This window comes from Triticum aestivum, chromosome 5A (assembly GCF_018294505.1).
Source record: "Triticum aestivum cultivar Chinese Spring chromosome 5A, IWGSC CS RefSeq v2.1, whole genome shotgun sequence".
NCBI lineage: Eukaryota > Viridiplantae > Streptophyta > Magnoliopsida > Poales > Poaceae > Triticum > Triticum aestivum.
In genome coordinates, this window is record NC_057806.1 from 61,640,020 (window position 1) to 61,667,280 (window position 27,261).

The following is a 27,261-nucleotide window of genomic DNA, read 5'->3' on the forward strand; positions in this document are numbered from 1 at the left end:
TTATAAAACTCAGTCAGACCGACTTAGTTCAAAATGTGAACGTTAGGATTTTCGGTGGGACCGACATGTCAACTCGGTGGGACCGATTCCACTAGGGTTAGGGCATAATCGGTGAGACCGATTACACAAACTCGGTGGGACCGATTTTGGTAATAGACAAATGGAGAGTTGGTCAGGCAAACTCGATGGGACCGATTCTCTCATCTCGGTTAGACCGAAACGTTACGAAGGGGAAACAAAGAGTTTGCATTGCAATCTCGGTGGGGCCGATCGCTCATCTCGGTTTGACCGAAACGTTATGAAGGGAAACAGAGAGGTTGCAATCCCATCTCGGTGAGACCGAGATCCCTATTGGTGAGACCGAAGTGACTAGGGTTTGTGGCAGTGGCTATGTTAAGTGAACTCGGTGGCGCCGGATAGAAGATTTCGGTGGGGCCGAGTTTGACTTTTGGTTTGGGACATATGTGGACATGAGAAAGTAGTTGAGGGTTTTTGGAGCATATCACTAAGCATTTTGAGCAAGTAACTCATTAAGCAACACCTCACCCCCTTTTAATAGCATTGGCTTTTCCTATGGACTCAATGTGATCTTGGATCACTAAAAGTAAAATGTAGAGTCTTGTGCTTTGAGCTTGAGCCAATCTTTTGTCCTTAGCATTTTGAGGAGTCCACTTTCTAATCCATGCCATGCCAATCATTGAGCTTTCCTGAAATATTTATCTTAAAATAGCATTAGCCCAATGAGCTATATGTTGTTAGGAATTACCAAAACCACCCAGGGATAGTTGCATTTTCAATAGGGTATTATAATAAATTCATGATTAATGTGTGTCCCTCTCAAAAGGTGTGTACAACAAGGATGATTGTGGCAAACTAGAAAGCGAAGACTCATATCATACAAGACACCCCAAGCAAAATACATATCATGTGGTGAATAAAAATATAGCCTCAAGTAAATTTACCGATGGACGAAGACGAAAGAGGGGATGCCATCCAGGGCATCCCCAAGCTTAGATGCTTGGTTGTCCTTGAATATTACCTTGGGATGCCTTGGGCATCCCCAAGCTTAGGCTCTTGCCACTCCTTATTCTGTAGTCCATCGAAACTTTACCCAAAACTTGAAAACTTCACAACACAAAACTCAACAGAAAACTCGTAAGCTCTGTTAGTATAATAAAGTAAATCACCACTTAGGTACTGTTGTGAACTCATTCTAAATTTATATTGGTTATATCTATTGTATTCCAACTTCTCCATGGTTCATACCCTCTGATACTACCCATAGATTCATCAAAATAAGCAAACAACACAATGAAAATAGAATCTGTCAAAAACAGAACAATATGTAATAATCTAGAAACTTCGTATACGTCCACTCCAAAAATTCTGAAAAATTAGGACAATCTGGGCAATATGTATATCAATCTTGTGCAAAAAGAATCATGATTTTATCGTGCTTCCGTAATAAATTAAAATTATTTGACTGGGCACAAAAGTTCTTGTTTTTCAGCAAGATCAAATCAACTATCACCATAGACCATCCCAAAGGTCTTACTTGGCACTTTATTAAAACAGAAGCTATAAAACATGGTTAATACAGTAGCATAATAATGTGAACACACAAAAAGAGTAGGTATAAATGTTGGGTTGTCTCCCAACAAGCGCTTTTCTTCAATGCCTTTTTAGCTAGGCATGATGATTTCAATGATGCTCACATAAAAGATAAGAATTGAAACATAATGGGAGCATCATGAAGCATATGACTAGCACATTTAAGTCTAACCCTCTTCCTATGCATAGGGATTTTATGAGCAAACAATTTATGGGAGCAAGAATCAACTAGCATAGGAAGGTAAAGCAAGCAAAACTTCAAGATTTTCAACACATCGAGAGGAAACTTGCTATTATTGAGATATGTAAAAGTATAAGTTCCTCTCTCCTAATAATTTTCATTAGCATCATGAATGAATTCAACAAAAATATAACTATCACATAAAACATTCTTTTCATGATTCATAAGCATAAATTTTTTACTACTCTCCACATAAGCAAAATTCTTCTCATTCATAATAGTGGGAGCAAATTCAACAAAATAACTATCATGTGCGGCATAATCCTATTGAAATTAAAATCATGATGACAAGCTTCATGGTTATCATTATTCTTTATACCATACATGTCATCACAATAATCATCATAAATAGCAACTTTGTTCTCATAATCAATTGGAACCTCTTCCAAAATAGTGGATTCATCACTAAATAAAGTCATGACCTCTCCAAATCCACTTTCATCAACATAATCATCACAAATATGAGGTATGCTATCATAAAATAGGAGGTATGCTATCATCATAAAAAATTTGCTCATCAAAACTTGGGGGACAAAAAATATCATCCTCATCAAACATAGCATCCCCAAGCTTGTGGCTTTGCATATAATTAGCATCATGGATATTCAAGAAATTCATACTAACAACATTGCAATCATGCTCATCGTTCAAAGATTTAGTGCCAAAAATTTTATTGACTTCTTGTTCTAACACTTGAGCACAATTTTCATTTCCATCATTTTCACGAAATACATTATAAAGATGAATAATATGAGGCAACCTCAATTCCATTTTTTTGTAGTTTTCTTTTATAGACTAAACTAGTGATAAAACAAGAAACTAAAAGATTCAATTGCAAGATCTAAATATATACCTTCAAGCACTCACCTCCCCCACAACGGCGCCAAAAAAGAGACTTGATGTCTACTACGCAACCTTCTTCTTGTAGACTCGTGTTGGGCCTCCAAGCGCAGAGTTTTGTAGGACAGTAGCAATTTTCCCTCAAGTGGATTACCTAAGGTTTATCAATCCGTGAGAGGCGTAGGATGAAGATGGTGTCTCTCAAACAACCCTGCAACCAAATAACAAAGAGTCTCTTGTGTCCCCAACAAAATACAATGGCAAATTGTATAGGTGCGCTAGTTCAGCAAAGAGATGGTGATACAAGTGTAATATGGATGGTAGATATAGGTTTTTGTAATATGAAAATATTAAAACAACAAGGTAACTAGTAACAAAAGTGAGCAAAAACGGTATTGCAATGCTTGAAAACAAGGCCTAGGATTCTCATACTTTCACTAGTGCAAGTTCTCTCAACAATGATAACATAATTAGATCATACAACAATCCCTCAACATGCGACAAAAGTCACTCTAAAGTTCCTATTGTGGAGAACATAAGATGAAGTCGCTTGTAGGGTACGAAACCACCTCAAAGTTATTTTCCGATCAAATCATTGAGCTATTCCAATAAGTGTCACAAGTAGCCCTTGAGTTCATAGTAAAATAACACCATATGATACACATCAATCAACCCTAATGTCACCTAGATACTCCAATGTCACCACAAGTATATGTGGGTCAATTATATGATATGCATCAACCAACTTCAGATTCATAATATTCAATCCAACACAAAGAACTTCAGAGAGTGCCCCAAGATTTCTACCAGAGAATCAAGGACGAAAACGTGCATCAACCCCTATGCATAGATTACCCCAATGTCACCTCGGGAATCCACGAGTTGAGTGGCAAAACATACATCAAGTGAATCAATAGAACACCCCATTGTCACCGTGGGTATCCCACGCAATACATACATCAAGTGTTCTCAAATCCATAATAGTATTCAATCCAATAGTAGTGAAACCTCAAAGGTAAAACTCAATTCATCACAAGAAGGTAGAGGGGGAGAAACACCATATGATGCAACTATAGTAACAAAGCTTGCGGTACATCAAGATCGTGCCAAATCAAGAACACGAGAGAGAGAGAGATCAAACACATAGCTATTGGTACATACCCTCAGCCCCGAGGGTGAACTACTCCCTCCTCATCATGGAGGTTGCCGGGATGATGAAGATGGCCATCGGTGATGGTTTCCCCCTCCCGCAGGGTGCCAGAACGGGCTCCCGATTGGTTTTTGTGTCTATAGAGGTTTGAGGCGGCGGAACTCCCGATCTAGGTTTCTTTCTGGGGGTTTCAGGATTTATAGGAATTTTTGGCGTCAGTTTCACGTCAAGGGGGTCCACGAGGCAACGACAAGACAGGGGCACGCCCTAGGGGGGCTCCCTCCACCCTTGTCGTTGCCTCATGACTCTTCTGGCCCAACTCTTGTGCTTTGTGGGCTTCTTCTGGTCCATAAAAAATCACCGTTAATTTTCAAATTGCTTGGACTCCGTTTATATTCCTTTTCTGTAAAACTCAAACAAGGAAAAAACAAAAACTGGCACTGGGCTCCGGGTTAATAAGTTAGTCCCCAAAATAATATAAAATAGCATATTAATGCATATAAAACATCCAAAACAGACAATATAATAGCATGGAACAATAAAAAATTATAGATACGTTGGAGATGTATCAACGCGCGCCTTTGAAATCTATCCACCCAAGCTGTCACAAACAACACCACTGAAAACAGCGGTGTCGCTTTCGAGATCGCCATTGACAAGCGGGTCCAGACCCACCTTTATCCCCCCCACACGCCACTCCAACTCACCCGCATTGTCCCGCCTTTGGTGCTTCTTCTTCTTCTTCTTCTTGCCCAAGACTGGTGCTCTGCCAACCTCCATATTGATATTGTGTGCCACCAGCCTCCTACTGCTACCTCTTGAGCACTAGTTGGTTTTCCCCGAAGAGGAAGGGATGATGCAGCAAAGTAGCGTAAGTATTTTCCTCAGTTTTTGAGAACCAAGGTATCAGTCCAGTAGGAGGCTACGCGCGAGTCCCTCGCACCTGCACAAAACAAATAAATCCTCGCAACCAACGCGAAAAGGGGTTGTCAATCCCTACACGGCCACTTACGAGAGTGAGATCTGATAGATATGATAAGATAATATTTTTGGTATTTTTGTGATAAAGATGCAAAGTAAAATAAAGGCAAAGTAAAAAGCAAAGGAAATAACTAAGTAGTAGGAGATTAATATGATAAAGATAGACCTGGGGGCCATAGGTTTCACTAGTGGCTTCTCTCGAGAGCATAGGTATTCTACGATGGGTGAACAAATTACTGTTGAGCAATTGACAGAATTGAGCATATTTATGAGAATATCTAGGTATGATCATGTATATAGGCATCACGTCCGAGACAAGTAGACCGACTCCTGCTTGCATCTACTACTATTACTCCACTCATCGACCGCTATCCAGCATGCATCTAGAGTATTAAGTTAAAAATAGAGTAACGCCTTAAGCAAGATGACATGATGTAGAGGGATAAACTCATGCAATATTATGAAAACCCCATCTTGTTATCCTCGATGGCAACAATACAATACGTGCCTTGCTGCCCCTACTGTCACTGGGAAAGGACACCGCAAGATTGAACCCAAAGCTAAGCACTTCTCCCATTGCAAGAAAGATCAATCTAGTAGGCCAAACCAAACTTATAATTCACAGAGACTTGCAAAGATAACCAATCATACATAAAAGAATTCAGAGAAGATTCAAATATTGTTCATAGATAGACTTGATCATAAACCCACAATTCATCAGTCTCAACAAACACACCGCAAAAAGAAGATTACATCGAATAGTTCTCCACAAGAGAGGGGGAGAACATTGTATTGAGATCCAAAAAGAGAGAAGAAGCCATCTAGCTAATAACTATGGACCCGTAGGTCTGAGGTAAACAACTCACACTTCATTGGAGGGGCTATGGTGTTGATGTAGAAGCCCTTCGTGGTCGATGCCCCCTTCGGCGGAGCTCCGAAACAGGCCCCAAGATGGGATCTCGTGGATACAGAAAGTTGCGGCGGTGGAATTAGGTTTTTGGCTCCGTATCTGATCGTTTGGGGGTAGGTAGGTATATATAGGAGGAAGGAGTACGTCGGTGGAGCAACAGGGGGCCCACGAGGGTGGAGGGCGCGCCTTGGGGGGGGGGGGGTAGGCGCGCCCCCGTACCTCGTGGCCTCCTCTTTTGTGTCTTGATGTAGGGTCCAAGTCTCCTGGGTCTTGTTCGTTGAGAAAATCACGTTCCCGAAGGTTTCATTCCGTTTGGACTCCGTTTGATATTCCTTTTCTTTGAAACCCTAAAACAGGCAAAAAAAAACAGCAATTCTGGGCTGGGCCTCCGGTTAATAGGTTAGTCCCAAAAATAATATAAAAGTGGATAATAAAGCCCAATAATGTCCAAAATAGTAGATAATATAGCATGGAGGAATCAAAAATTATAGATACGTTGGAGACGTATCAAGCATCCCCAAGCTTAATTCCTTCTCGTCCTCGAGTGGGTAAATGATAAAAACAGAATTTTTGATGCGGAGTGCTACTTGCCATAATTTTAATGTAATTATTCTTAATTGTGGTATGAATATTCAGATCGGAAATATTCAAAACAAAAGTTTAATATTGACATAAAAATAATAACACTTCAAGCGTACTAACAAGGCAATTATGTCTTCTCAAAATAACATGGCCAAAGAAAGTTATCCCTACAAAATCATATAGTCTGGCTATGCTCCATCTTCACCACACAAAATATTAAATCATGCACAACCCCGATGACAAGCCAAGCAATTGTTTCATACTTTTGACATTCTCTAACTTTTTCAATCTTCACGCAATACATGAGCGTGAGCCATGGATATAACACTATAGGTGGAATAGAATGGTGGTTGTGGAGAAGACAAAAAGGGAGAAGATAGTCTCACATCAACTAGGCGTATCAACGGGCCATGGAGATGCCCATCAATAGATATCAATGTGAGTGAGTAGGGATTGCCATGCAACGGATGCACTAGAGCTATAGGTATATGAAAGCTCAAAAAGAAACTAAGTGGGTGTGCATCCAACTTGCTTGCTCATGAAGACCTAGGGCAATTTGAGGAAGTCCATCATTGGAATATACAAGCCAAGTTCTATAATGAAAAATTCCCACTAGTATATGAAAGTGAGAAATGAGAGACTCTCTACTATGAATATCATGGTGCTACTTTGAAGCACAAGTGTGGCAAAAGGATAGTAGCATTGTCCCTTATCTCTTTTTCTCTCATTTTTTTCTCTCATTTTTTTCTCTCATTTTTTTATTTGGGCCTTTTTTATGGCCTCTTTTTTTATTTTTAGTCCGGAGTCTCATCCCGACTTGTAGGGGAATCATAGTCTCCATCATCCTTTCCTCACTGGGACAATGCTCTGATAATGATGATCATCACACTTTTATTTTTCTTACAACTCAACAATTACAACTCGATACTTAGAACAAAATATGACTCTATATGAATGCCTCCAACGGTGTACCGGGATATGCAATGACTCATGAGTGACATGTATGAAAGAATTATGAATGGTGGCTTTGCCACAAATACGATGTCGACTACATGATCATGCTAAGCAATATGACAATGATGGAGTTTGTCATAATAAACAGAACGATGGAAAGTTGCATGTCAATATATCTCGGAATGGCTATGGAAATGACATAATAGGTAGGTATGGTGGCTGTTTTGAGGAAGGTATATGGTGGGTGTATGATACCGGTGAAAGGTGCGCGGTATTAGAGAGGCTAGCAAAGGTGGAAGGGTGAGAAAAATGCGTATAATCCATGGACTCAACATTAGTCATAAAGAACTCATATACTTATTGCAAAAATCTACAAGTTATCAAAGCAAAGTATTACGCGCATGCTCCTAGGGGGATAGATTGGTAGGAAAAGACCATCGCTCATCTCCAACCACCACTCATAAGGAAGACAATCAAAAAATAAATCATGCTCCGACTTCATCACATAATGGTTCACCATACGTGCATGCTACGGGAATCACAAACTTTAACACAAGTATTCTTTAAATTCACAATTACTCTACTAGCACAACTTTAATATCACCATCTTCATATCTCAAAACGATTATCAAGCATCGAACTTCTCATAGTATTCAACACACTCATAAGAAAGTTTTATTATTAATCTTGGATAGCAAGCATATTAGGATTTTAAGCAAATTACCATGCTATTTAAGACTCTAAAAATAATCCAAGTGAAGCATGAGAGATCAATAGTTTCTATAAAACGAATCCACCACCGTGCTCTAAAAGATATAAGTGAAGTACTAGAGCAAAACTACATAACTCAAAAGATATAAGCAAAGCACATAGAGTATTCTAACAAATTCCAAATCATGTATGGCTCTCTCAAAAGGTGTGTACAGCAAGGATGATTGTGGTAAACTAAGAAGTGAAGACTCAAATCATACAAGACGCTCCAAGCAAAACACATATCATGTGGCGAATAAAAATATAGCTCCAAGTAAAGTTACCGATAGAAGTAGATGAAAGAGGGGATGCCTTCCGGGGCATCCCCAAGCTTTGTATTTTAGGTGTCCTTAGATTATCTTGGGGGTGCAATGGGCATCCCCAATCTTAGGCTCTTGCCACTCCTTGTTCCATAATCCATCAAATCTTTACCCAAAACTTGAAAACTTCACAACACAAAACTTAAAGTAGAAAATCTTGTGAGCTCCGTTAGCGAAAGAAAACAAAAGATCACTTCAAGGTACTGTAATGGAATAATTATTTATTTATATTGGTATTATACCTACTGTATTCCAACTTTTCTATGGTTTATAAACTATTTTACTAGCCATAGATTCATCAAAATAAGCAAACAACACACAAAAAACAGAATCTGTCAAAAATAGAACAGTCTGTAGTAATATGTAGCTAGAGCAAGATATGGAAACCCCAAAATTCTAAAATAAATTGCTGGATATGAGGAATTTATCTATTAATCATCTTAAAAAATAATTAACTAAATAGCACTTTCAAAATAAAAATGGCAGCAGTTCTCGTGAGCGCTAAAGTTTCTGTTTTTTTACAGCAAGTGTAACAAGACTTTCCCCAAGTCTTCCCAACGGTTCTACTTGGCACAAACACTAATTAAACAAAAAAAACAACCAAAACAGAGGCTAGATAATTTATTTATTACTAAACAGGAGCAAAAAGCAAGGAATAAAAATAAAATTGGGTTGCCTCCCAACAAGTGCTATCGTTTAACGCCCCTAGCTAGGCATAACAAGCAAGGATAGATCTAGGTATTGCCATCTTCGGTAGGCAATCCATAAGTGGCTCTCATAATAGATTCATAAGGTAATTTAATTTTATTTCTAGGGAAGTGTTCCATGCCTTTACTTAATGGAAATTGGAATCTAATATTTCCTTCCTTCATATCAATAATTGCACCAATCGTTCTAAGGAAAGGTCTACCAAGAATAATAGAACATGAAGGATTGCAATCTATGTCAAGAATAATAAAATCTACGGGCACATAATTACTATTTGCAACAATAAGAACATCATTAGTTCTTCCCATAGGTTTCTTAATAGTGGAATCCGCAAGGTGCAAGTTTAAAGAGCAATCATCAAAATCACGGAAACCTAACAAATCACACAAAGTCTTTGGAATCATGGAAACACTAGCACCCAAATCGATAAAGCATAGCATTCAAGATCTTTAATTTTAATTTTAATAGTTGGTTCCCACTCATCATAAAGTTTTCTAGGGATAGAAACTTCCAATTCAAGTTTTTCTTCATAAGATTGCATCAAGGCATCAACGATATGTTTAGTAAACGCTTTATTTTGACTATAAGCATGAGGAGAATTTAGCACGGATTGTAACAAGGAAATACAATCAATCAAAGAGCAATTTTCATAGTTAAATTCCTTGAAATCCATAATAGTGGGTTTAGCAACATGTAGGGTTTTAATTTCTTCAATCCCACTCTTATCAATTTTAGCATTAAGATCAAAAAATTCCGAATTCTTGGGACGCCTTCTAGGTAAAGGTGGATCATATTCAGTCCCATCATTATCAAGATTCATATTGCAAAACAAAGATTTAATAGGGGACACATCAATAACTTTTAGATCTTCATCTTTATTTTCATAGCAATCTGGTTTAGCGGCCATCCTATTAACTAAGGTGGCTTGCTTATCCGAAATTTCAGCGGTCAACTTCTCAAGACGGGCAATTTGGGATCTCAAACCATCGAATTCTTTAGACATATCATCAAGATCTTTATTCATAAAACTCATAAAACTTTTCTGTTCCTTAAGGTCGTTCCTGAAGAAACTATTATGTTCAAATTGCAAAACCATAAAGCTCCTGACATTGCTTTCGATCTCCTCTAATCTTTTAAGGTGAAGATCACCAAATTTAGGTAGAGCCATCATGACAAGCAAGCAAACTAACACAGAAGCAAACAAAAATCAAGTGGGCAAAAAGAGGCAAATAGAGAAAGAGATGGAGGATAGAGAGAGAGAGGGCGAATAAAACGACAAGGGTGAAGTGGGGGAGAGGAAAACGAGAGGCAAATGGAAAATAATGTAATGCAGGAGATAAGGGTATGTGATGGGTACTTGGTATGTTGACTTTTGCGTAGACCTCCCCGGCAACAGCGCCAAAAATCCTTCTTGCTACCTCTTGAGCACTACGTTGGTTTTCCCTGAAGAGGAAGGGATGATGCAGCAAAGTAGCATAAGTATTTCCCTCAGTTTTCGAGAACCAAGGTATCAATCCAGTAGGAGGCTACGCACGAGTCCCTCGCACCTGCACAAAACAAATAAATCCTTGCAACCAACGCGAATAGGGGTTGTCAATCCCTACACGGCCACTTACGAGAGTGAGATCTGATAGATATGATAAGATAATATTTTTGGTATTTTGGTGGTAAAGATGCAAAGTAAAATAAAGGCAAAGTAAAAAGCAAAGGAAATAACTAAGTAGTAGGAGATTAATATGATAAAGATAGACCCAGGGCCATAGGTTTCACTAGTGGCTTCTCTCGAGAGCATAGGTATTCTACGGTGGGTGAACAAATTACTGTTGAGCAATTGACAGAATTGAGCATAGTTATGAGAATATCTAGGTATGATCATGTATATAGGCATCACGTCTGAGACAAGTAGACCGACTCCTGCCTGCATCTACTACTACTACTCCACTCATCGACCGCTATCCAGCATGCATCTAGAGTATTAAGTTAAAAACAGAGTAACACCTTAAGCAAGATGACATGATGTAGAGGGATAAACTCATGCAATATGATGAAAACCCCATCTTGTTATCCTCGATGGCAACAATACAATACGTGCCTTGCTACTGTCACTGGGAAAGGACACCGCAAGATTGAACCCAAAGCTAAGCACTTCTCCCATTGCAAGAAAGATCAATCTAGTAGGCCAAACCAAACTGATAATTCAAAGAGACTTGAAAAGATAACCAATCATACATAAAAGAATTCAGAGAAGATTCAAATATTGTTCATAGATAGACTTGATCATAAACCCACAATTCATCGGTCTCAACAAACACACTGCAAAAATAAGATTACATCGAATAGTTCTCCACAAGAGAGTGGGAGAACATTGTACTGAGATCCAAAAAGAGAGAAGAAGCCATCTAGCTAATAACTATGGACCCGTAGGTCTGAGGTAACAACTCACACTTCATCAGAGGGGCTATGGTGTTGATGTAGAAGCCCTCCATGATCGATGCCCCCTTCGGCGGAGCTCCGGAACAGGCCCCAAGGTGGGATCTCATGGATACAGAAAGTTGCGGCGGTGGAATTAGGTTTTTGGCTCCGTATCTAATCGTTTGGGGCTACGTAGGTATATATAGGAGGAAGGAGTACGTCGGTGGAGCAACAGGGGGCCCACGAGGGTGGAGGGCGCGCCTGGGGGGGGGGGGTAGGCACGCCCCCTACCTCGTGGCCTCCTCTTTTGTGTCTTGACGTAGGGTCCAAGTCTCCTGGGTCTTGTTCATTGAGAAAATCACGTTCCCGAAGGTTTCATTCCGTTTGGACTCCGTTTGATATTCCTTTTCTTTGAAACCCTAAAACAGGCAAAAAAACAGCAATTCTGCGCTGGGCCTCCGGTTAATAGGTTAGTCCCAAAAATAATATAAAAGTGGATAATAAAGCCCAATAATGTCCAAAACAATAGATAATATATCATGGAGCAATCAACAATTATAGATACGTTGGAGACGTATCACCTACGTCCCTCCTACCATCAGCGTCTCTACATGCTTGATGTTTGTTGATGTTCCCGTGTTGTGTGCCACTTCTAATATCCCACTCTAGGGTCAAGCTGACACTAATCCCGCCTCATGTCATTCCTCAGCCCATGCTACCGCTGCTAGGTTGCTCCTGCCTCTCGCCCCGATGCAGCTACCTCCCTACAACTTCTCCTGCATTGTGCGTTGCCACAACTCCCTGGACGTCATGCTGTGTTGTGCCGCTGATGCACCTTGGCTGCTCCGCGCCCTGCACTTCACACATGTGAGAGCCACCATCACCACTTCTACAAGAGCGCCGACTAGATTCTCATGGACACCGCCTACAAAATAATAATAAAGATTCACATGGACACCAGAGCGGCCTGAATTGAAGCCATCGTTGGTGGAACATGCGGAGTTAGCATGGCCGATGATCGAGGTGGGATGGTAGAAGGCTTGAGGATAGGGATGGAGGAGTTGATGACAATGACGATACCATCTGGATCGACAACGATGTGTGGTGCCCATGTAACATTCCAAAATTTTGAACTTTGAAATGTTAACTAATAATAGGAATGTAATGCATGAGTAACTGATACGTCTGCAATGTATCTATAATTTTTGATTGTTCCATGCTATTATATTATCAATCTTGGATGTTTTATAAGCATTTATATACTATTTTATATCATTTTTTGGGACTAACCTATTAACCTAGTGCCTAGTCTCAGTTCCTGCTTTTTTCTTGTTTTTGGCTTTTCAGAAAAGTAGTACCAAATGAATTCCAAATGCGATGAAACTTTACGATGATTTTTTCTACACCAGAAGGGACCCTATAAGGTTTGGGAGGAGACCACAAGAGCTATGGGAGAGCCACAAGCTCGTTGGACGCCCACCTCCTCGAGCTTGTGGGGCCCCCGTAACACCCCTTGGCTTAATTCCACCTCTATAAATTCAAAAATATCCCCAAACCAACAGAGAGCCACCCGAAACACTTTGTCCGCCACCACAAGCTTCTGTTCTTCCACGATCCCATCTGGAGCCTTTTTTCAGTACTCTGCCGGGAGGGGAATCGATCATGAAGGGCTTCTACATGACCCTTGTTGCCTTCCGATGATGCTTGAGTAGTTCACCACTAACCTATGGGTCCAAGTAGCTAGATGTTTTCTTCTCTCTCTCTTTGATCTTCAATACAATGTTCTCCTTGGTGTTTTTGGAGTTCTATCCGATGTAATCTTCTTTTGGGGTGTGTTTGTTGGGATCAGATGAATTGTGGGTTTATGATCTAAATATTCATGAGAATTAATTGAGTCTTTTCTGAACTTTATTATGCATGATTGTTATAGCTTTGTATTTTCTCTGATCTATCTGTTTGGTTTAGCCAACTATATTGATATATCTTCAGTGGGAGAGGTGCTTTGTGATGGGCTCAATCTTGCGGTGCTCTATATCCAATTGACAGAAGGGTACAAGACACGTATTTGTATTGTTTCCATTAAGGGTAAAACTATGAGGTTTATTCATATTGATTGGGTTTACTTTATCTACATCATGTCATCTTGCTTAAGGCGTTACTCCATTTGTTATGAACTTAATACCATAGATGCATGCTAGATAGCGGTCGATTGGTGGAGTAATAATAGTGGATGCAGGCAGGAGTCGCTCTACTTGTCTCAGACGTGATTCCTATATACATGATCATTGCCTTGAATATCATCATAACTATGCGCTTTTCTATTAATTGCCCAATAGTAATTTGTTGACCCACCTTATGCTATGTGTTCAAGAGAGAAACCTCTAGTGAAAACTATGGTCATCGGTCTACTTTAATCATATTTAAAAAATCCAAATACCATTGCTACAATTTTATTTGTTTTATTTTGTTTTGCAACTTATCCTTCTATCACTAGAAGGATTGATCCTTGCAAGTAACAAGTTCAATGGGATTGACAACCCTCTTACCCGTGTTGGGTGCAAGTATTTGCTTTTGTGTGTGCAGGTGTTGTTCATGAGGCTTTGCGTGATTCTCATGTTGGTTCGATAAACCTTGGTTCTCACCGAGGGAAATACTCATCTCTACTGTATTGCATTTCCCCTCCTCTTCGGGGAAAATCTCAACGCAGATCAGAAGTAGCAAGAAGAATTTCTGGCACCATTGCCGGAGAGACATCATCAAAACCTATCAAGTACCACTACAAAAAATACACTTCCATGATGATACGTGTTTGTCACAGTAGGTCATGTTTTTTGTCATGCATGTACATCCATGACAATTTTATGACAAAATCAAGATAGTCATACTTGTGCTGTCATAGAAGTGTTCCATGACATTACCAAAATTATCATCACATAAGTGTCCACTTCCATGACGATAAATCGTGCGTCACAGAAGTGCTTTCGTCAAGGGTGACCGACACGTGGCATCCACCATAATGGAACACCGTTAAGTTATCGGGTCCGGTTTTGGATCCGATAACCCATTAACAGCCCCAACCAATGGGGATTTTCCACGTGTAAAATCATAATTGGCTGGAGGAAACACATGTCGGCTCACCGTTGGGACAGATGTCATCCACTCATTGGACCCAAGGCGCCTATGATACATCGACACGTGGCACGGCCCAATAGAGGCCCATTCCTGTGAAAATGCCGGCCCGTTTGACTTGGTCAAAAGGTGGTGGGTCGGCCCACAGAAAGCCTGTTAACAGCATGTTCGCATATAGCCCATTTACAGCCCGCTAACTCACGGCCCGTTACAGCCTACCGGAATTAGGCCCAGTAGCGTCATCTGGGCCGTCCAATATGATTCCAGCCCATTGTAACTTCCGGCCCATGTATGGCCCATGACGTATTTCGGCCCATATGAGTCCCTTTGTAACTCTTGGGCCATTAACGGCCCGTGGTGAAACCGGCCCGTAATGAATAGTGTATCGCTTTATACCCATTAGCGGCCCATTATTCCATTGGGTTGTTTCCAGCTCGTGTTATCTTTCGGCCTTCTTAGGGCCCATTTATTCTTGGGCTCATTTCCAGCAATCGGTTACTTACGACCCGTTACTGGCCTTTTCTGCTTGTGGGCCAAATTCAGCACGTGGATACAGTCGGCCCATTTGTGGCCCGTTAATCTGTTGGGCCATTTTCATAGCATCATCAAATATGGCCTATTAACGGCCCATTATGGCCAGCCCATGAAAAGTACGATTTCCACTCTAGCCCATTTATGGCCCCTTATACGGCCCGTACAAGGCCCATAGATGAGACGACCCGTAGAAGACCCATTGATCCGACAACCCATAGAAGGCCCATTGATCCGACGGCCCATGGATCCGACAGCCGATAGAAGGCCCATGGATCCGACAGCCCATGGAAGGCCCATGGATCCGACGGCCATAGAAGGCCATGGATCGTCCGTCCCGTAGATGGCCCATGGATCGTACGGCGTGTGGAGGGCCATGGTCACTACAATGTTTGGGCGAGTTGGCCCCTGTTTGAATGATATAGCATATTCAAAGAATTGTCCTACTCTATACTATCACCTCTAAAAAAACATACACTTTACAATAAAGAGACTAAGGCATAGAAACGTAGAATAATCCGGGACTATACAATAAAGAAATTACAGCCGATTATACCCATTGGGCATTATGGTTCGACACCAGTGATAATAAAGCATACACAAACAACAAATTACATACACTGGGCAAATACAACTCCTATATCATGGACGCGCATCAACATAACTTACCGTTTGAACTATAATCTCTTCAGAAAATAGGATTGGCCGGATTTAGATAGCACAAATTTCAGTCTGCAAAACCTCCAATTCCTTCGTTGTTACCTCAGTGTCTTGTTTCATTTTTGAGTCCTGCATCTAATACCTGCATGTCCAGTCTCAACTTGTTGATTGTACGTTGAGAATCATGTACACGTTGTCTTGCCACCTCTAGTTGATGCTCGAGAACATCAGCACATTCCAATTCCAATCCATAATCATTCGGTAACGGCCATGCCGCATTGCTCGCAGATCTTTGTGTTGATGTCACTTCATCCTGAAATGTTTCTGTAAGTACACATGACTAGGGCAAAAATATAGTTACAACAGTGAAGCGAGCAAGACAAACTATTTGTACATGGCAAAACAGGAGTAACAATAATGTTACATGTCATGAAGCATAAGCAAGTGATATTTTAAAAATTATAAAAAAGGTAGTCTGTGCAGCCTGCATACAGAAATCTCTCTTAGCTCACCAGAGGTGCATGATGTTGGGGCCCAATCCAAAACATAGACAAGTTACAAATTTAGACAACACGTTGCGTAGAAGTAAGCAAGCAGTTGGCCATTCTATAGCTCAATTAAAGTCTTAGGGAGCATAATGAACAACAGAGGGTTTCACACAAACATACTACAACAAGCAAAACTATGCAATCATTAGCCTAGTATAAACTATATTGTGAGCCTCATGCAATAATAGTTGGTTAATAGACTTCAAAGCTTCAAGCACAATTTGGTAGAGTAATTAAATGGTAAGGCCTTTAATTATGTCAACTAATAGTTATACAAGTACCCAACATCAGGCATCATTCTTTGGGAATCTCATTAACTGAGGACAAATAAAGCAATTGAAAAGAGCAAATTAACTATGCCTGAAACAAACAAGGAATTGAACTGTTGAGTTGGATACAGTGACTTACCTTAATATGTTGAAGAGGCTTAGTGCAGTTCCTACTTCTCTTGGAAGGCTCCTTCCTAACATCTTGTACTTGGAAATCCTCAATCTTATCTTCATTGCACCCCCTTTCCAAGGTGACACAAACAATTACTCGTCTCCTTGGAAGATAAATATGCATACTTTCCAGTCTGTGAACACAAAAGGATGAGATTATAACAAAACAACACCACATAATGAAACATGTCGCATCTCTTGCACTTGCACACAATGAAATGAGCATTTACTATGTCTGCACTATGTAAAACTAGGCATACCTTCGAACTGGATCTCCAGGTACTCTTGGAGAGCCTACTTTAGTGTACAGCCAAACCTTTATGTCACCTATGAGTTAGAAAAGGCCCCACTACAGCAGCCCTTAGTGTTTAAATTGTTGACAAGCTCTGTTAGAGTGTTAGGTCAAGAACAAAAAGTAATCAAAGCAAACAGTCCTAGTATGGCTGGTTGATGCAAACAAGCAATTGAACAGATGTGTGAGCAAATCTTACATATCAAGAAAAGAAGCAAAGAAGGAGGCTTAAAGACCATCACTTGACTGACCAGATTTAAGGGGCATTTAAACATCATGTGCAACGTATGAACTAACATAAACATTGCATATTCCATATTCTACAATGGAATGCACATGTATTAGGTTATGCCGTGTATGATGATGCCTAAATGTACACTATAGCAGGCAGGAGTGATTCATGAATGCACGCACAATTGAATTGCAGGTTAAGGGCCAGTTCTATTCCGCCTTTTTAGGGCTTATTGTCAAAATAAGCCATAAAAGATGTAAAGAAGTCATTTTTGAGTTATGGGCTTGGGCTTAACTAATTTCGCTTTGGAGGGGGGTGTTTCGGGTAGAACCTCACGAAAAATTGAAGGGAAGGGGAATAGTGAAATGACTCTGTTATCTGCCTATATTACACTCAAAATGCAACTGCTGACGCCCGTGTCACACCTCACCCTCAAGTAAAAACAAACACGCAAGTGTTCATTGCCCTGCTCGCTTGCATCTCCTCTGCCCTTTCCCTCTACCTTGATCCCCTGCCTGCAACACTAGGGTTCCTCCAGCGAGCCGTCGCCACTGGTCCCATCTTGCCTGGTCCTCGACGATGCTCTGTCCAGCTAGGCTACATGGCCGGCGGGTAGGGGCAAATCTCCCTGGCTGCTCCTCCCTCTGGTGCCGCCCCTCATTCTCATGGTCTCCAGTGGCTGCTCCACTGTGGTTCGTCCAACGCACTACTCCGGCAGGCGCTGCACAACTACGGCTGATGCCACATTGCGGTAGAAGGCACCTTATTCCCCCTCCCCACCTCCCAGGCCATGCCCTTGAGGTGCTGTTGAAGGATGAGCTCATCCAACAAGGTGAGGATCTCCTCAGATTTTTCGCCAAATTTTCATTCTGATCCACTATACGATGAATTGCTATGAGCTGCTTCTGCTGCTGCTATATGATGCATTGCTATGAGCTGCTCCTGCCGCTGCTATATGATGAATTGCTATGAGCTGCTGCTGCTATATGATGAATTGCTATGAGCTACTGCTGCTATATGATGAATTGCTATGAGCTGCTGCTGCTATATGATGAGTTGCTATAAGCTGCTCCTGCTGCTGCTGTATGATGGATTGCTATGAGCTGCTCCTGCCGCTGCTATATGATGAATTGCTATGAGCTGCTCCTGCTGCTGCTATATGATGAACTGCTATGAGTTGCTCCCGCTGCTGATATATGATGAATTGCTGGTCTGTTTTCCTATCATATTAATTACCACACTGGATTCAATTTGTGATGTTTGCAAGTCAAATTAATTTTCATATGGGCAGCAAAATGAAAAAAATATAATGCAATCTAGAATTTTCACTGATCATACAAAAGATAAGCTGAAAACGCAATGAAAAGAATTGGTTGGCTTATTACATGGAGCTTATATTCACAGGTGCTTATTTTCTTAGGATAGCTCGTAATAACTGTCCCTAAGAAACTTGGCCAATAGAACTAACATACAAATAACATGTCACGATGATTGCAATGGAGGAGTGACGTACCATAGCACACTGTATAGGCTCACCGCTGCATCTCCTTTTTTTGTGATATTCCATGAAATTGCCACATACATCTTGTACTTTCTCATTGTGTAACCCTATCTGCAAGTTAACATGGCTAATTTCAGACATCTCTACATGATAATACATTGCATATCCCTTGTGCATATTTAAACCATCAATTAATGATTGTGTGCGTAGCATAAACTAGCCATGACTCTGTGTGCTGGACTAGCAGGCACTCTAAGGGAGCCTAATGTAGTGCACCGGAATTCCTACATGACACATACGATTTTGTGTAATGTACTGCCTCTGTTCCTAAATATATGTCTTTGTAGAGATTCCAGTATGGACCACATACAGATGTATATAGATGCATTCTCGATTGTAGATTCACTCATTTTGCTCTGTATGTAGCCTATAGTGGAATCTCTAGAAAGACTTATATTTAGGAACGGAGGTACGAGGTAGTATCATGTATGACATCTACATATCTAATTTAGCAGCCAGTAGTAGAAATCATTGTCTGCACAAAGGGATTACTGGTCGAAAATCCTAGAAAAGCACGCTGGCAGGAACATAACAATACAAGAGAGAGAGAGAGAGAGAGAGAGAGAGAGAGAGAGACTTACAAGATCATAGCAATGCCTTAGTCCAGGATCTTGGTTGGCCAAGCTATTAGATCCATAAGAAAAATTGGCCTTGTAGTTTTTGCCAGCTGCATAACAGGTAACAGCGACCTGTTAGTATATTTGAAGTGCATCGGGCAGGTGATGCTGGACGGGTTTAAAGGTGACAAGTACCTAGGCCGTGGCGGGTGCTTGGCATCTTGCCCGACAGTGGGAATCAGGTTAGAAACGTCAAGGGTGATGACGCTGCACTGGCTGTCGGGGTCCGGTAAGGAGATCTAGAACCGTCGAGTAGGGTGTTTGTGGAGCAGCTCCAGTAGGGTGGACTATGGTGTCGGCGAAGCGGATCTATGGCCGTGGACGAGGGCGTAGGTGAAGCTACTCCGGTGGTTGGGTTAAGGATGGTGCCGATGATGCAGATCTGCGGTCGTGGACGGGGCTTCAGAAGCTACTCCAGTAGGTTGGATGAGGGTGCGAGGAAGCAGATCTGAGGCCGTGGACTTGTGAGTTGGAAAGGCGGCCCCGGTAGGGTTGAGAATGGTATAGGCAAAGCTACTCTGGTGGGGTTGATGATGGTGTCGGTGAAGTGGCTTCGGTAGGGTTGAGGAAGGTGTCGGCGAAGAGGATCAGAGGCCGTCGACAGGGGTGTCAGTGGGGCAGCTCCGGGGGGTGTGGACGAAGCATCTCCGGTGGGGAGTACGAATGAGCCGTGAAGCAGATCCGGCGCCATGGACAAGGCCGACACTGAATGGGCTGTGGTACAGTGGTGGATGAGCAGTCTACTTGTTTCTAGGGGAGGTGGGAGGGGTAGATGCGGCCGCAGAAGCAGATCCGACGAGGTGGACGCTGCTGGCAGTGAATGGGCTCTGGTACGCTGGCGGATGAGCAGTCTAGGGTTTCGAGAGGGGAGGAGAGAAAGGCCGATGAAGTACGGGCGGCGTGATGTAAGATGCTCTAGTGCTGTGGAGTTAGTCGTTTTTGCAGGAGGGGGAGAGGAAATGGGGGTGCCGTATAGTGGGGGGAACCGGAAGTTACGAAAGCAGCCCCGACCTATTATGTAGATGAGGGCGGTATTCTAACTGTAGGTCTCCGTGTACCAAGGACAAAAGGGGAATTTCACATGCTAAAGACTAAGGTGGCGGAAATTTTAGAAGGAGGCGGGAGATTTTTCTGCCCGCGGGATCGTTCGCATCCAGTTTTAACTAATTTTGGACCATGCTAGCGGGAAGGTCATGTGAGACTGTGTACACAGGGCACGCGTCAGCAGTTAATAACTGGTGTGAAGTCCACCCCAGAAAAAAGACAATAACTCGGGATGATGTGCTGATAACTTGGACGTTCACACGGGCGCGACCAATCGTACAGGTGTAGTGGCGCGTTCACAAAAAAGGGATCAAACGCTCAGCCTATGTATTTCTCGTGTAAATAAATAATTTAGTGCAATTGGTTATTTACGTTAAAATAATGCATTGACGTGTTAGTGTAGAGGCGCACAAAAAGAAATGGATATTGTAGTTCGCTACTTAAAAGTGTTACCTCATATGATTACATAGCCTACATTTCATAAATTGCGTACTCGTTGAATTCATATATGAATATTACATATATTACTTCATTATAGAACCTTAAATCATCCAAGACTAATGATTTTGAATGCAAGAGTAACAATGGTGCATGTACGTGATAGCTACATTGGTTGTTTGAAGAAACATCACTATAACTTTGGCATGCACAACTGAAAAGGTTTATTTAAATAGAAAAAATGTGATACGTGAGTGTCCAGTCTTTATAGCATTGAATAGATATTGTACCTTTGGCTACGATACGAAGTAGATATTGATTTATGTTCAAGTGATGCACGTCCACGATCGCTAGATAGTGATACGTGAATGAATTGTGCAATCTCTCTCACACGCATACATATCTCATTTCCCTGTGGGCATCGGAATCACACACACGCACTTCGTGTATTTCTCTCCCTCCGTCAAGGTTAGAATTCGTCTTTCTACCCCGTCCTACAAGTCTCCCACACAGAAACACACACGCTCTCTCTGTCAAACACGCCCATCCCTTTAATTCCACCCACCCACTGCCACTAATGTCTCAAAGTATAATAATGTCTCTCACACATATGCCTAAGGTTAACTCGTGTTCCGGAACCATATGAATACATACAATGGGATTCCAGTAGAGCACCTTTTGTTTTGAGATTTCGCTCTCTCTCTCTCTCTCTCACACACACACACACACGCGCGCGCGCGCGCATGCATTTGCATGCACACTGTTTTGTTTATCTTCGTGATGCTTTAAGTATGCCTCGCACAAATGCTATCTACCTATCCCTTAATATAGCTAGATATGTGCCACACAAACTCCTTATCCCTACTAGCAAGATGCCCATGCGTTGCACGGAACATCAAGATGCATTTGTATGAGTAGTTTATCTTGTGGGAGAAAAGGATGAACGAGGGAATGCCTTATTTGCAAATGCGGAGAGGGGTGTGGGTATCTTTTTGCAAAATTGCCACAGTTTCCTTCCTATCCGTCAGATATAAATCGGATGGCCTATATTGCAGGATGGTAGGAACACCATCATCACCAACTTTGTTTTTTTATAAGAGTAGAGATATGTAAGTGTCACTGCCCCTGAGGGAGTCCTAGATTAGGGGGTCTCCGGACAGCCGGACTATATCCTTTGGCCGGACTGTTAGACTATGAAGGTGCAAGATTGAAGACTTCGTCTCGTGTCCGGATGGGACTCTACTTGGCGTGGAAGGCAAGCTAGGCAATACGGATATGTATATCTCCTCCTTTGTAACCGACCTTGTGTAACCCTAGCCCTTTCCGGTGTCTATATAAACCGAAGGGTTTTAGTCCGTAGGACAACATACAATCATACCATAGGCTAGCTTCTAGGGTTTAGCCTCTCCGATCTCGTGGTAGATCAACTATTGCAATACCCATATCATCAAGAATAAATCAAGCAAGACGTAGGGTTTTACCTCCATCAAGAGGGCCCGAACCTGGGTAAAACATCGTGTTCCCCGGCTCCTGCTACCATCCGCCTTAGACGCACAGTTCGGGACCCCCTACCCGAGATCCGCCGGTTTTGACACCGACATTGGTGCTTTCATTGAGAGTTCCTCTATGTCGTCGCCGTTAGGCTTGATGGCTCCTACAATCATCGATAGTGATGTAGTCCAGGGTGAGACTTTTCTCCCCAGACAGATCTTTGTGTTCGGCAGCTTCGCACTGCGGGCCAACTCGCTTGGCCATCTGGAGCAGATCGAAAGTTACGCCCCTGGCCACCAGGTCAGGTTTGGCAGCTTAAACTACACGGCCGACATCCGCGGAGACTTGATCTTCGACGGGTTCGATCCCCTGCCTTGTGCACCGCGCGGTCATGGTGAGTATGATTTAGCTCTATCATCGGACCGTATTCAGGAGATCGCACCGGCAGCCGCTCCGAGCCTCAATCCGGAGCCAGTTGCGCCTTCCATGGACGGGTGGATGGACCCCGTCACGGAGGCCGTACCCTCAGCGGCGATTGAGCCGAATATCGACCTTACCCTTCGCGAGAGCCGTGTTGCCAAACTGCCGGATCCTTCTCAGGCCACAGACTCTAAACCGCCTGCGCCCGTGCCTGTCGAGTCCAACTGGGCACCGATCATGGAGTTCACCTCCACGGATATCTTTCAGCACTCGCCTTTCGGCGACATACTAAACTCATTAAGGTCTCTCTCCTTGTCAGGAGAGTCCTGGCCGAACTATGTTCGGCAGGATTGGGATGCGGATGACGAAGAAATTCGCCGCCCACCCACCACCCACTTAGTAGCCACTATCGATGACTTAACTGACATGCTCGACTTCGACTCCGAAGACATCGACGGTATGGACGATGATGCGGGAGTTGAAGAGGAATCACTGCCCAGAGGGCAATGGACAACCACCTCATCATACGATATACACATGGTGGACACACCTAAAGAAGGCAATGGCGACGCGACAACAGAGGATGACCCCTCCAAGAAGCAACCCAAGCGCCGGCGTCAGCGGCGCTGCTCTAAGTCCCGCCAAGGCAAAAGTGGTGATACTGGCACCGGAGATAATAGCACTCTGGACAGTGCCAAAGACAACAACAATCCCCTCCAGCAAGATTTAGAGCAGGAGGATGGAGGAGCTAGCTCTCCTAAGAGGGCAGCAGATGGAGAGGCAGAGGATGATAGTTACATGCCTCCCTTCAAAGACGAGGCAAGCCTCGGCGATGACGAATTCGTCGTGCCGTAGGATCCCATCGAACAAGAGCGCTTCGAGCGCCGGCTTATAGCCATGGCAAATAGCCTTAAGAAAAAGCAGCAGCAGCAGCTTCAAGCTGATCAAGATTTGCTAGCTGACAGATGGACTGAAGTCCTGGCGGCCGAGGAGTATAAACTCGAACGCCCCTCCAAGAGTTACCCAAAGTGCAGGTTGCTACCCCGACTGGAGGAGGAAGCACCAAAACCTACATCCCCGGCGTATGATGCGGCTGATCGGCCACCTCGTGGCCGCGACAGAGAGACATTCCAGCCAATAGCTCAGCCCGCACCTTGACGTCATTCAAATAAAAAGGCAGGGGGAAATACTCCAGACCTGCAAGACATATTGGAGGACAAAGCAAAACATGCAAGATCGATCTACGGATCAAGAGGGTGCGCCACTATGCGAGACGATAATCATCACTCCGGACACAGTAAAAGTAAGTCCGGCTGGGCCGAACCCTGCGGGAAAGACTCATTTGAGCTGCCTCGCGATATAGCCTAGTACAGAGGCGCTGCACACCCCTTATGCTTCACAGATGAAGTGATGGATCATCAAATCCCAGAGGGTTTCAAACCCATGAATATAGAATCATACGACAACACAACAGACCCTGCGGTATGGATCGAGGATTTCCTCCTACACATCCACATGGCCCATGGTGATGACCTACACGCCATCAAATATCTCCCACTCAAACTCAAAGGACCAGCTCGACATTGGCTCAACAGCTTGCCAGCAAAGTCCATTGGCTGTTGGGAAGATCTGGAAGCTGCATTCCTCGAGAACTTTCAGGGCACTTATGTGCGACCACCAGATGCCGATGACTTGAGCCACATAATTCAGCAGCCAGAGGAATCGGCTAGGAAATTCTGGACACGGTTTCTAACAAAGAAAAATCAAATCGTCGAATGTCCGGATGCAGAGGCCCTAGTAGCTTTCAAGCACAACATCCGCGACGAGTGGCTAGCCCGGCACCTTGGTCAGGAAAAGCCGAAATCTATGGCAGCCCTCACGACACTCATGACCCGCTTTTGCACGGGAGAAGACATCTGGCTAGCTCGCAGTAATAACATATCAAAGAACCATGGTACTTCGGATACCAAGGACGGCAATGGTAGGTCACGTCGCAACAAGCATAAGCGCCGCAGTAACAGCGACAATACCGAGGATACATCAGTCAATGCCGGATTCAAAGGCTCTAAACCCGGTCAGCGGAAAAAGCCATTCAAAAGAAGCACTCCGGGCCCGTCCAGTTTGGACCGTATACTCGATCGCTCGTGTCAAATACACGGCACCCCCAACAAGCTAGCCAACCACACCAACAGGGACTGTTGGGTGTTCAAGCAGGCCGACTAGTTAAATGCCGAAAACAAAGATAAGGGATCACATAGCGATGACTAGGAGGAGCCCTGGCAGCCGAACACTGGAGGACAGAAGAGGTTCCCCCCTACAAGTGCGGACGGTGAACATGATATACACAACCCACATCCCCAAGAGGGAGCGGAAGCGTGCGCTCAGGGATGTATATGCGTTGGAGCCAGTCGCCCCCAAGTTCAACCCATGGTCCTCCTGTCCGATCACCTTCGATCGCAGGGACCACCCCACTAGCATTCGTCATGGCAGATTCGCCGCACTAGTCCTAGACCCAATCATTGACGGATTTCACCTCACTCGAGTCATAATGGACGGCGGCAGTAGTCTGAACCTGCTTTATCAGGACATAGTGCGCAAAATGGGTATAGACCCCTCAAGGATCAAACCCACTAAAACGACCTTTAAAGGCGTCATACCAGGTGTAGAGGCCCATTGCACAGGCTCAGTCACATTGGAAGTGGTCTTCGGATCTCCAGATAACTTCCGAAGCGAAGAATTAATCTTCGACATAGTCCCGTTCCACAGTGGCTACCATGCCCTGCTCGGGCAAACCGCATTTGCAAGATTCAATGCGGTACCACATTATGCATATCTCAAGCTCAAGATGCCAGGGCCTCGGGGGGTCATCACAGTCAATGGAAACACAAAGCACTCTCTCCGCACAGAGGAGCACACTGCGGCCCTCGCAGCAGAGGCGCAAAGCAGCCTCTTAAGGCAATCCACTAGTTCGGCAATCAAGGACCCGGACAACTTCAAGCGCGCCAGGAGTAATCGGCAACCGGACCACCTGGCACGTCCCGAGCTCGCATAGCAATGTGGCCCCCACCCCGGCCCTAGCCAAACGGCGAAATCCGCACCAGGCGTACATAATTACGCATTAAAAATACCATGGGCACAGGCGGGGAGGGGGGCACGACGGCGGCACGCCCCAGGTCGCGGCTTAAACCGCACTAGGGGCTTCCCGCTTTGTTTTCTCTTTTAGGACTTTAATCTCTGGAAACCCTGTCCGGCAGCGTGATTGCCGAACACATGATGCAGCAACCAAGGAGGCAGAAAGCTACGTCACACCATAGAACTCCCAGGTGTATTACGATAACGAGTGAAATATTTGTTTTAATACTATTCCTCAGCTTGCCATTGGAAGGGACATGTCAAACAGTCCTACTTTTTGCTTATCGTAGTACTTGTATCATTCTGCTTTAACGCACCCTTTTGAATAAAAAATGCATAGCATTAAAACTATTGTCACATTCTTCTTTTATATACATATATGTTCATTCATGACATCCAGCACCCGTACACTTTGGTACGGCCAATACGCTAGGGGCTTAAGCATACCCCATAATACGACGTGAGAAGTCCGAACACTTTCGACAGTGCGGCACCCCGAACTTATAGCATTATATGCATCAGCTCCGAATCATGTCTTGGGTCAATAGTTGGGTTTGCCCGGCTCCCATGTTTTGGTACCTTACGTCCCGCTATATCGGCTAAGGTAGCACTGGGAGAACTACTGCGATTGTGCCCTGGTTCTGCTGGGCTAAGCACCTCAGTAGAGAAAGCCAAAACTGACTGTCATGATAAGGCGAGAGCCTGGTCGTTGTTCGAGAGGTTTTGGAGTCCCTAGAGACTTATGCCGCTTAGAGCGAGGAGTCGGCCTTGTCCGTCTTAAGGCGTGTATCGCGCCCCGAGTTCGGCCTTCCGAATACGAGGGGCTTCGGTGAAATTTAAAATTATAGAATTCTATGGCTAAGTGAGAGTGATAACGCATTATAGTCCGATTGCCTTGTTCGTTGTACTGAGCACCTCCCTCGAAGGACCCAACAATGGGAACAAGAGTGCTCAGGTTTATGCCGAACACCCCAGCACTCGTGGCATGGGGGCAAAAGCCGACGACTAGCCATCTCTCAGATTTGATAAACAGCCGAACAAAAGGTAATATTTTAAATTCAAACAAGCGTTGCATAGCGCATATGAACAAGTTTTCATAAATACAGGATTACCCGAGCAAGTTTACTCGAATATTATATCTTTCGTACACTCGTCCGCTACGAGACGAGCACCCTTCAGGACACCCTCATAGTACATCTCGGGGTGGCGATGCTCCTTGCCCTGTGGCGGCCCTTCCTTCACCAGCTTCACGGCGTCCATCTTGGCC